We start from the raw sequence: 12,518 nt of genomic DNA on the forward strand, positions 1-12,518 counted from the left end.
AATATACTGGAACTGAAACACTCCTTCTAACTTTCTCTGGCTATTTAGAAGCCATGGAAACATTCACTTCTAAAGGAGTAATATGCATCTAAACAATAATTTTATAGAATGCACTAATATAATAAAAGCAACTAATTACTGATACTTTTAAGGATCAAACACATCAATAATTGTACTCTCCTTTATGCCCACTCTTAGTGAAATTAATATAGAATTTAATGCTTGTTGACCACAAAATAAAAGCCCTAATCCCAGACTTCAAATTAGAAAGAATAGGCTTTAACACACCCAGTAGTTTTTATCCAGTATTCAGAGTCAGCTGTCACTGCAATTCCCATCAGCCACCATTAAGTAAATGGTACAATCTAGTAGAAATCTGACCGAATAGGGATTGAAAATATAGTGCTTTAAGATGGAATAAAATTGGAATGTCAAGAAATTGCAATTGATTATCCTTTAGAAGATCGGGAGTTACAAAGCACAGGGAAAATATTTACACTGAAGAACAAATACCCAGGAAAGTAAAAAAATTCCATTACTGGAAGCAGAAGATACTACCAAGGCAAAATGGGGTGAAATGGAAAGAAATTAAGTCTTTGAGATGCATGAAGCAAGAACTAAGAAGATATTTAACTTCAATTCTGTTTTTAATATTTCAGTAGAAGATATTTATGTAGAAAATTCTTAAGGAATTACCAGAATGTTATCTCAAAGAGTGTTTCTTCATTGGAATGTGTTGCAATTTTGCTCTTGTTGTGTTAAAGAAAGACAGAGAAAAGACTGGGAATGAAATTAACAAAATATTTCTTCATTATTCAACTCATATCCCATGGACTGAAAGGTAGGATTGTGTTTTTCCTTTCCTAGTGGTAGGTCAAACTTTTAAAATTATAATAATAGAACTATTATAATATAGCGTATGTTGGGCAAACTATCTTCATTTTTTTCCATTTGTTTAAATACAAAACAGTGATAGGTGAAAAAGAAACTTGGCTTAGCAAATTGTTCCCTGCTGATTTCAGTGTTCTAAGCAGTAGTCACAATATATTTAGACAGACAGGATACTTAATTGGGGCCTTTGCAGGAGTTCCCAAGGGGTGATGTTAGCGTGAGAAGTGAGTCCCAGGCTGATATGCTAAATGCTAAAAACCTTGGCCAAGGTCAATTCAAAGATTATGAAGTTTGGGCTGCTATGAAAACGTCAAGTGGAGAAAGATGTTCTTTTGCCCAGAGCTGTGTAGCATCAATTTTCCAGATCAGAGGGACTTGCCCCTTCTCTGGATGTCTTGGCCTGACTTGACTCTCTCAGTTCCCAGAACTAGGCTACAGTAGTTGTTCATTTTAATTGTTCTGACAAGATCACGTAATCACAGAGACTGGTGACAAGCACTCCGTGAATACATTCTTTAATAAACGAATTTTACAAACTGGATATACTTAAAGGGATTCTGAGTCTGTGGAAGGATTATTTTTACTTACGTTTTCAATTCAGAAAGCACAGACATGCCCAGTAAGCACTAGGCAGTGTGTTAGATTGGAGAATAAGTGCTGTGGTGAGAGTGTATATATGTACATATGTACAGAGAGAAAAGCTAGTAATGATGAATATCTATATAAGAGATTATAGTTACATTTAAAATACAGTTGTATAAAAAATAAAATCAACTTTAGCTGTGACCTGGACCCATCTCTCCTGCAATTATCTCTTTACTATCAGCTAACTGACACGGTAAAACCCCATGGTACAACAGAACTATTAATAAACATTTAAAAACTTGGCTGGTTCTTTCAAACCATCCTCTCAGTACTCCTGCTGTTGTTATTGCAATAACTTTCTGCAGTAATTCACATTTTCTAAATCCATGAATGTCATTTCGATGAATAAAGATTTTCTACATTATCTTTCCACTTCACTCTTCCTGCTTCCTCTTATCTGAATTGAATAACAGAACTCAGCAAAGTCAGTTTTTAGACCAATAACATTGAACATAGCCTTCAGTCATAGACATAAACTTATACCACAGAATAAGATACATAAAAAGACTTGAACTGATTTTTACTTTAACTTCTCCTTCTTGTCATGGTAAACACCCCAAATCTCCTGTATTTCCAATGATAAAAACATATTTGTTCATTCATTTCATTGCTGTTTGAATGCTTCCTAGGTGCCAGGCCCTGTTCTATGTATTGAGTTATTCAACGGTGATCTATCTTTATGAAGCTTATAGTCTTATCCAGAAGCTTTCCTAAAGTTAAATTTTCTACTCCCATAAACTAACTTACTTTCTATAATTTAGAGTCATTTTATCTTTAAATCCTATTCCAAAAATTAGCATTTTCCTCATGATAAAAGCAGATTTGTGTATTACTTTTCTAGGAAAAAGAAGCCCAATACAATTACATTTTTGTTATTCCCACCTTCTCTCCACCATTGGTAATAATGAATGCCTTTACTATCCCATTGCCAATTAGGAGATCAATTGAGCAAAATATTATTAATATAAGCTGATCTAATGTTGATGATAAACTATTAACTTCCTTCTGACTCGTGGTTTACTACTCATGCATAACCTTTGTGTTCACCGATTATATTTATTCTCAGTTTGTCACAGATTTTGACTTCCCATGTCAAATGACTTCCCATTTTAACTACATATATATGTACCCAAACTCTGTAATTTTGTCCTTATCCCACATTTATGTATGTTTCTGATAAGCTGTAGCTTTGTTCCTGTTCATTTTTCCTTTTTCTGTTTCTTTTTTGCTTTCTTTCTTTTATTTTAATGAGCTATTTCTTCAATCATCAAGATCCTTTTCAATTTATATGCTGTTTTTCTGCAGGGGTTATAAATGTCACTAACCATATCTAATTTAATTATTAAAGTGGGCATCATAATTAGACCAACTTCTTCATGACCTCGTTATTTCAAATGTTTAAAATAAACATCAGATCAACTAATCATTCAAAACTCTATTCCAAAATACTCCCACAGATATAATTTTGAAACTCGTCTTTAATCCATATCGTTAGCTGTGAAGTTTTTAGATTTATGGCTCCAGGAAAAATGATTATGATTATCTCTCCAGTGTTTTGCTCACAACTGTTGGCTATCACCTTGACCAAGTCTTTGAAGATGGAGAGATGTTTGTCAGATACTTGAAGACAGTAACAGATGTCACATGTACCAAAAGGTCAAAGATCTGTTCCTATAAGTTCTGATTACTCAATTCATCAAAGACTGAGCGTAGGAATTTTCCAGCTTTGGGATGTAGTTGTCATAATATGGCACACCATGTAAACAGTTAATTTGCTGACATTGGAATTTGGAGACTGATGTTTTAGGCTGAACTCTGACTTTAATTCGTTGGGAAATTTGGATTTCTTTCTTTCTTTCACTGCATTTCCAAATTATGTGTACTTGAACAGTGACTCTCCATAATATGAAGTAAAAAAAATACCCTAGGAGCTACTGTAAAAATTTAGGTTTTTAGGTCCCATCCTCAGAGATTCAGTTTCAGCAGGCAGGTCTGAGACACACTTAAACAAGCACCACAGCTTGTTCTAATACGATTGGTCTACATTTTGAGAAACTCTGGACCAGTTCTCCAAGCACCTCTGTAGCTCTAAACTTTCTGGCTATGAATTAAAGAAAAGTAATAGTTCTAAGAGAGTGAATCTGATCACTAGACAAGCAGACCCAGAAAGAACTGATACTTCGGGGAAATCTTAGCTATGACATGGAGAGTAAGTTTGCCTTCTTTGAGAAGCAAATGCCAAGGTGGAATTAAAGGTACAATGTCTTTATGAGGGAAAATGCCTGTGTGAGAGAAAATAGGGGGCAGCGAGTCTTACAGTTGGCTGAGCTGTCAGACTGCAATGCAGGTCTGATCTCCAATGAAAAAAGAAAAAAGGAAGGTGGGCTGCAGTGTCTTAGAGTAAGGTGCAGTCTAAGGAAGGTTTAGCAAGGTCATCAGGAAGTCACTGAGCCAGCTGGCTGTCAGAGGAGTCCAGGTCTTCCAAGGACATGCCAGCTCTAGAATCGTCACCATGGTTAGTCAGAGGTTGAAGCAGTCTGCTGGCCTCTGAACATCACGATGGATTTTAGAGCAGGGGAGCTGGGTCCCTGGTCAATTACACTCCCTGTAGTTGGAGGAGTGTGAGGTACATTCTCACAGCTGCCACAGAGAGGCAAATCATTGTTAAGAAAAATAATTGTTAATCAAAACGCCTTGCTAATAAAAATGAGTCAGTTGCTAGGAAAATTAACTCATATGGAGATTTATCTACCATAACGTTAAAGAAAATCCATATTTGATATGAACAGGATCAACAATAAAAGATGGGGGTGATTCAAGAGGTATAGAATAATTACCTTGCACCCATAATGTATTAAGTAGAAGGGGCTAGATTACGCTAGGATAATGAATAACCCCCAAATCTCACTGGTTTAACACAACAAAGGTTGGTATCTTGCTCATACTACAAGCCCAGTATAGGCTGGCAGAAGAAGTCTGTCCATATTTTTGTCCCAAGACGTCCAGCTGATGGAGGCTTCACTATCTAAAGATGGTGTCATTTCAAACACATGGCCTCCTCCAACAATATTTTAGGGAAACAGGTGGCTGGAGATTCAAGTACAGATAGATGTTTTGACCCAGAAGTTATAGACATCACTTCCATTCATATTTTATCGGCTGGAACTGGTCACATGGCCACGCAGAGGATTGAAATTGTCTATGTATCTGGAAGTTGAGGATAACAGATATTGGTGAATAGTAACGTTTACCGAAATGAGACTTCCTGCAAACGCTATCACTTGTATGTTGCGGCTGACTACCTCATCTCTAATAGTCCTGGAATTCAAGCATCTGGTGCAGCTGAAATAGAAGCTGTGTTTAGATTTTTTGCGTTTTTTGCATTTTGCAAGGTGGCTAGGCGCGGTGGAGAGGGCTTACACAGGGAGTCAAGTAACCTTGTAGTGTAAAAATAGGGTCTTTCTCTGAAATGCTGTGTGACTTTGGATATTCATCTTACCTTTCCGGGCCCTTGTTTTCTCATTTGAAAAACAAAAGGATGGAATTAGATAACTTAGATATATTCCAGAATTCAATTCATTCTAATAACAGCAACCTTAATAGCAATGGAGATGTGACATAGTCTAATCCGTGTGCAGCAAACTGCCAAGGAAAGTTCTTCCTTTTGACTTGACATGTAGGAAATCTGGAGTGTCGCTCTTAGGACGCAGGGTCAATCAGCTTTTCTCAAGGTATTTAGGGGCCTCTTGTGAATAAAGGGCTCTGTGGGATACCAAGCGGCAGGTGCCCAGCACTCATGCCTTTGCAGCCTCAGCCTCTGGACGGATGATTCTGAGACACATAGTGCACGGCTCCCCACATGATTCTAGCAGCCTCGAGCCCACAACACAGCCAACTCACAAATCACTCTCAGATGGCTTTTTTTTCTCCTTCCCTGTTGCAGTCTCCTTATCTGCCCCCATCCCACTGCATTCCCTGGCTTTACTCTCAAAATAAATGACCTGCCTGTAAAGGCTCTTGCCTTAGTCAGTGCTTTCTGTCTTAGGGGGCTAATAACAGCAGAGTAGCCTCAGCCAGATAAGAGCGTACAGGAGCAAAGATGGCAAGGGACTTAAATGCTTTTAGAGCCAGCCCTGATCCAGGGCACGACTCTTCTGTCGAGTCAGTTTCCACTTTTTGAAAGTTCGAAAGGACTTTTCATAGGAATATCTGGACCTTCTGCAGCTACAGCACAGGTGAAGCAAGAAGCTAGTTTCATGAGAATGTGGACATTCTAGTACAGACAGAAGTCTCCAACGAAGGACTCTCACAAACTCTAAAACACTGATCCTGTTTTCCACTTCCAGAGAGTAGGGGGGCGGAAAGCACTGAAAGCTCTCCAGGTTTCTGCAGTTCAGTGATGCAATTCTAAACTTTTCATGTGTTAAGCTGATAACTAATAATGTGCATCAGTGAGAGAAAGAATAAAACACCTCCTAAAACATAGATATCTCGGGCTTCCCTGGTGGCGCAGTGCTTGGGAGTCCGCCTGCCGATGCAGGGGACGAGGGTTCGTGCCCCGGTCCGGGAGGATCCCACGTGCCGCGGAGCGGCTGGGCCCGTGAGCCGTGGCCGCTGCGCCTGTGCGTCCGGAGCCTGCGCTCCGCAACGGGAGAGGCCGCAACAGTGAGAGGTGCGCGTACCAAAAAAAAAAAAAAAAAAAAAAACCCAAAATATAGATACCTCTAAACTCCAATGTTAGTAACTAGAGAATTAAGTAATAGTCCTAAGGTATAGCATATATGGGCTTCACAAACAAGCAGAGACACCGCCGAACATGAAGGTTAAGGCCTTCTCGGTCCCTGTTCTCTCTGCCCGATCACCCTCAGACAGAAACCGGTTACAGGCTGCTGCTGTGCCAGTACTTCAGGAGAGGGTATTTGGGCTACACTGACAGTATCCAGGCTACACTGAGGAATAAGACAAAGTAAAGCACATTCTGATGGCACCCAAAGGGACGCATCACCCACAAAAGGCTGAGAAAGAGTGGGGTACCCGACAGTGATTCCAAGTGCATTAGCCTCCATTTACTTAGATATGCATCGGACTTGATCAATGATTTTTGATCTATCGTGAGAGACAGCCTTTAACAATGCATTTATTTAATGCCGTGGGAATATGTTCTTAATAAATGAGACTATAATCAGCAGATTCAGGATTAATTGAATCTTGTTGAAATGGTATGTGTCCTTCTTTAGCATTTGATTTACACCTAATTATAAAGCACGGTCTCAATGCTATATAATTTAATGCATAATAAAATATCTCTATATAGCAAATTTTACAATGTGCTTCTTGCTTCCGTAGAAGGTTCTATCAGCCTTCATTAAGAGAGCTAATACACAATCATTTCTTATTGAAATAGCTGTATTTTATTTAAAATTGTCAGCCATTACTCAGAGTTAATTAACACAATCTGCAGTATCTGAACCCAAAAGGAGCTGTGGATTCTTCAGAGGCTGCTCAGGGTCTACTGCATGTGAGTTTGTCAATATACTCTCAGACACAAACAGCAACAGCCAAAAAAACCCCACAGCCAAGTACTATTTTACTGTTTTGTTTTTTTTCTTTCCAGAGAGTAGTAATTGATAGTCCAGAAATAAAGAGGTAGTTAATTTTATTTATTAATTATTTTTATTTTAAAATTAATTATTTTTATTTAATTAGTTTATAGTTGATGGACAATATTATATAAGTTACAGGTGTACAATATAGTGATTCACAATTTTTAAAGGTTATACTCCATATATAGTTATTATAAAATATTGGCTATATTCCCTGTGTTGTACAATACATCCTTGTAGCTTATTTATACATAATAGTCTCTTAGTCCCCTAGCCCTTATTGCCCCTCCCCCCTTCCCTCTCCCCACTGGTAACTACTAGTTTGTGCTCTACATCTGTGACTCTGCTTACTCTTTGTTATATTCACTAGTTTGTTGTATTTTTTAGATTCCACACGTAAGTGATATCATATAGTATTTGTCTTTCTCTGTCTGACTTATTTTACTTAGCATAATACCTTTCAAGTCCATCCATGTTGCTGCAAATGGCAAAATATGAATCTTTTTTATGGCCAAGTAGTATTCCATTATATATATACATCTTCTTTATCCATTCATCCCTGATGGACACTTAGGTTGCTTCCACATTTTGGCAATTATAAATAATGCTGCTATGAACATTGGTGAGCATGTATCTTTTTGAATTAGTGTTTTTGTGTTTTTGGATGTATACCCAGGAGTGGAATTGCTGGGTCATATGGCAGTTCTATTTATACTTTTTGAGAAATCCCCATACTGTTTTCCACAACAGCTGCACCAATTTACATTCCCATCAACAGTGTAGAAGGCTTCCCTGTTCTCCATATCCTCACAAATGTTTGTTATTTATGTTCTTTTTGATGATAGCCATGTGACAGATGTGAGGTGATATCTTATTGTGATTTTGGTTTCCATTTCCCTGATGATTAGTGGTGTTGCTCATCTGTTCATGTGCCCGTTGGCCATCTGCATTTCCTCTTTGGAAAAAATATCTACTCAGGTTTTCATCCATGTTTCAATTGGGTTGTTTGGGGTTTTTCTTTTATGTGGAGTTGTATTAGCTGTTTATATACGTTGGATATTGACCCCTTATAAGCCATATCATCTGCAAGTATTTTCTACCATTCAGTAGGTTGTGTTTTCTTTTTGTCAATGGTTTCCTTTGCTGTGCAAAAGCTTTTAAGTTTAATTAGGTCCCTTTTTTTCCCCTTCTTTTGCTTTAGAAGAGAGATCCAAAAAAATATTGTTATGATTTATGTCAAAGAGTGTTCTGCCTATGTTTTCCTCTAGGAGGTTTATGGTTTCCATTCTTACATTTAGGTCTTTAATTCATTTTGAGTTTATTTCTGTATATGGTGTTAAAGAATGTTCTAATTTCATTCTTTTACATGTAGTTATCCAGTTTTCCCAGCACCACTTTTTAAAAAGACTGTCTTTTCTCCATTGTTTATTCTTGTCTCCTTTGTAGTAGATTAATTGACCATAAGTGTGTGGGTTTATTTTGGGGCTCTCTATTTGGTCCCAATGATTTACATGTCTGTTTTCGTGCCAGTACCACACTGGTTAGATTACTGTAGCTTTGCAGTACAGTCTGAAGTCAGGGAGTGTGATTTCTCCAGCTTTGTTTGTCTTTCTCAAGATTGCTTTGGCTATTTGGGGTCTTCTGTGTTTTCATATAAATTAAACATTTTTTCTGTTCTAGTTCTGTGAAAAATGCCATTGATATCTTGATAGGAATCACATTGAATCTGTAGATTGTCTTGGGTAGCATGATCAGTTTAACAATATTAATTCTTCCAATCCAAGAACACGGTATATCTTTCCATCTGTTGGTGTCATCTTCAATTTCTTTCATCAGTGTCTTCTAGTTTTCCATGTATAGGTCTTCTACCTCCTTAAGTAGGTTTATTCCTAAGTCTTTTATTATTTTTGATGTGATGATAAATGGATTGTTTCCTTAATTTCTCTTTTCGATAGTTTGCTGTTAGTGTATAGAAATGCAACAGATTTCTGTACATTAATTTTATATCCTGCATGCTTTAATGAACTCATTGATGAGCTCTAGTAGTCTTCTGGTGGCATCTTTAGGATTTTCTATGTATAGTATCATGTCATCTGCAGACAGTGGCAGTTTTACTACTTCCTTTCCAATTTGGATTCCTTTTTTTTCTTTTTTCTTGTATGATTGCTGTGGCTAGGACATATAATACTATGTTGAATAAAAGTGGTGAAAGTGGGCATCCTTGTCTTGTTCCTAATCTTAGAGGAAAAGTATTCAGTTTTTCACTGTTAATTATGATGTTAGCTGTGGGTTTGTCATATACGGCCTTTACTATGTTGAAGTATGTCCCCTCTATGCATTAGAAATATACAATCTCACAAGACTGAACCAAGAAGAAATAGAAAATATGAACAGACAAATTACCAGTAAAGAAATTGAATCAGTAATTTTAAAACTCCCAACAAACAAAAGTCTAGGACCAGTTGGCTTCACAGGTGAATTCTTTCAAACATTTAGATAAGCGTTAACACCTATACTTCTTAAACTATTCCAAACAATTGCAGAGGAAGGAATGCTTCTGAACTCATCCTATGAGGCCAGCATCTCCCTAATACCAAAACCAGACACAAATATCACACAAAAAAGAAAATTACAGGGCAGCGTCACTGATGAACAAAGAAACAAAAATCCTCAACAAAATATTAGCAAACTGAATCCAACAGTACGTTAAAAGGATCATACACCATGATCAAGTGGGATTTATCCCAGGGATGCAAGGATTTTTCAATATTTGCAAATCAATCAATGTGATACACCACATTAACAAATTGAAGAATAAAAACTATGTGATCATCTCAATAGATGCAGAAAAGGCTTTTGACAAAATTCAATATCCATGCTAAAAAAAAAGAGAACTCCCCAGAAAGTGGACATAGAGGGAACATACCTATTTTATTGTTTTGTTTTGTTTTTTCAAACAATCTTTCTTACTATTCATTTTCCTACTTCCACTAAGATATGAGAAAACTGAAGGAGAATATGATCCAAATCCATTAACATATTTAACTCAATTATACATGGTAATTAATTCAATTACCAGGAAACTAGCTTCCACGTGACCAATAAATGTATATTCTTACATGTTTCTGTCTTTCGGTGTCATCACTTTTTCAAGATGCTTAAAAGCATTGAGGGCTGTGACACCTCACATATTGAGGACACTCTCTCCTTGAATTGTCCCAGTGTCTAAACCATGTGGGTATGAGCATATTATCTCTCAGACTGAAAATAATTCATACTAATCACTACTATGTGTTTCACAAATCAATTAATAATTGTATAATGTAGTTATCAATAAACTGTGTCCTCTAACAAGCATAGTTTCTAAACTCTACAAAGTAGCAAAATCCATTAACAGTTTTCAACCCTGCTGTTCCGAATACTCAGACCACAGCAGTGTGTCCATCAGACAGAGGCTAAAGATGCTAGAAATTCTATAGTTGTCAGGGTTGCCTTAAGTGCTAATCTGAGTACAGTTCACTTGAGTCCTTTTTAATCACAATAACATTAAACTTCAATTGTCTAGCACTTAATCGTTTCCACAGCATTTTCACACATGTGGCTTACAAGCCTCACAGTTGTGCTGTAAGGGAAGTATCATTCTCCCATTGTCCAAAGTAGGAAATAGACATGGTAAGAAGCCTAAGGACAGGACAGTGGCAGAGTTGGAACTAGAGCTCACTGTCTTCTGATGCAAAATCCACTGCTCTTTTGTCCCCCTGTACCAAGCCAACCTGGAGTTTCTCACTGACTTGCATCCAGGCTGCACAAAAACCTCTGCTCGCCAAAGAATATCAAGCAGCATATTCGTAACTGTGCTTGTGTCTTGGCTTTTGTGCTTGTGAGGCAAGATATTACGCTTAGTTCTGATCAAGTGCTAAATGCTACATTTAATATGGAAAGTAATCTCCATAAGAACTGCTCAAAAATATAATTGAGTTCCCTTGGAGCACAATTATATTTTAGAAAATTCTCTGAATATTTCTCCCAATGGAATATTAATGAGCAGCGTAAGAATGCCTTTCAGCCATAGGCATAGATTGTCTTTGCTCTTTTAAGGATCAGTATTGGGTTATAGGAAATTGAGACGGAGTGAAAGAGAGACTCAGAAACCTTCAGGGGGTAGGTACATACACTCTTCTTGTACAGCCATCAGACAGCGGCAGAGTAAACACCTCTACCACTGTCTTTCAATAGTCATACTCTTTATCACTGATCATCACTCTTACAGGAAGCTCACAACGTAACCCATGGCTCACTAGTCTTTGCTTCAGAGTGCTACTTCTACAAACAGCAAATAAAAATTTACGTACACTGGGTTCTCTATCATATAGTCACGTTAAGAGAATAATAATGGGCTTGCTATGTGTGGGATTTGGCATATTTTTAAACATAGACTATAACGCAGAGCCATCCTTCCCAGCTGATTCCAAACTAGCCTCTCCAAAGCATCTCCACTGACTTTGGTATTGGATTTTTTCTCTGTCTACCTGGAGTGATATTCTTCTCTCCTCTCTGCCTATCTATGGGCCACCATCAACACCCTGACCCAATTTCATTTCTTCAATGCTGCACTTCCCAGACCACATAAGTAACTTTATTTTCAGAACTACAGATTTTAGGTCTAGTAAAATGGATTCTGGCACTTGTGCGTTTGTCAATGTGTGTACCTACAGCAGTGCCAAGCACAATTCTCTATACATTGTGGGCACTCACCGAATCCTTTCAAAGACTGACAATGAATGAATGAGTGTAGGTAATTCTCAGTCTGTCTTTTACTTGCGGTTAAATCTGAAGTGAGAATAAATATCTATTACTACTACTACTACTGCTGCTATTATTTGAAAACAATTACTTCAGGATCCAAGAATTTCATTAACTACTCCTGCCAACAACTGGGAAATAATATTACATCTCTCTCATCTTACATTTACTTTCTCTTTTTTTTTGGCAGCAACTCCCGACTTGTAGGATCTCAGTTTCCCGACCAGGGACTGAACCTGCACCCTCGGCAGTGAAAGCGTGGAGTCCTAACCACTGGACCACCAGGGAATTCTCCCATCTACTTTCCAAAGGGAGCCCACGAAGTACTTGCTGAGGAGGTTCTCACACTGCAGCTCACATGCATACCCACAGAGAATGAAAGGAGGTCATGTGTTTAAAGCATGTAGCACAGTCCCCGGGGTATGATGAATCCTACATACGTGTTGATTTCTCGCTCCACTCTCCCTCCTTCCTCCTTTTCCCTCACATTCCTTCCCTAGCCTCTCCCTTCCTATTCCACAGATAGATTCTTCTTCTCTCTTCCCCTACCCTGTACCCCACTCCAGTAGGGTAACG

This window comes from Kogia breviceps, chromosome 17, assembly GCF_026419965.1.
Source record: "Kogia breviceps isolate mKogBre1 chromosome 17, mKogBre1 haplotype 1, whole genome shotgun sequence".
Taxonomy (NCBI): Eukaryota; Metazoa; Chordata; class Mammalia; order Artiodactyla; family Physeteridae; genus Kogia; species Kogia breviceps.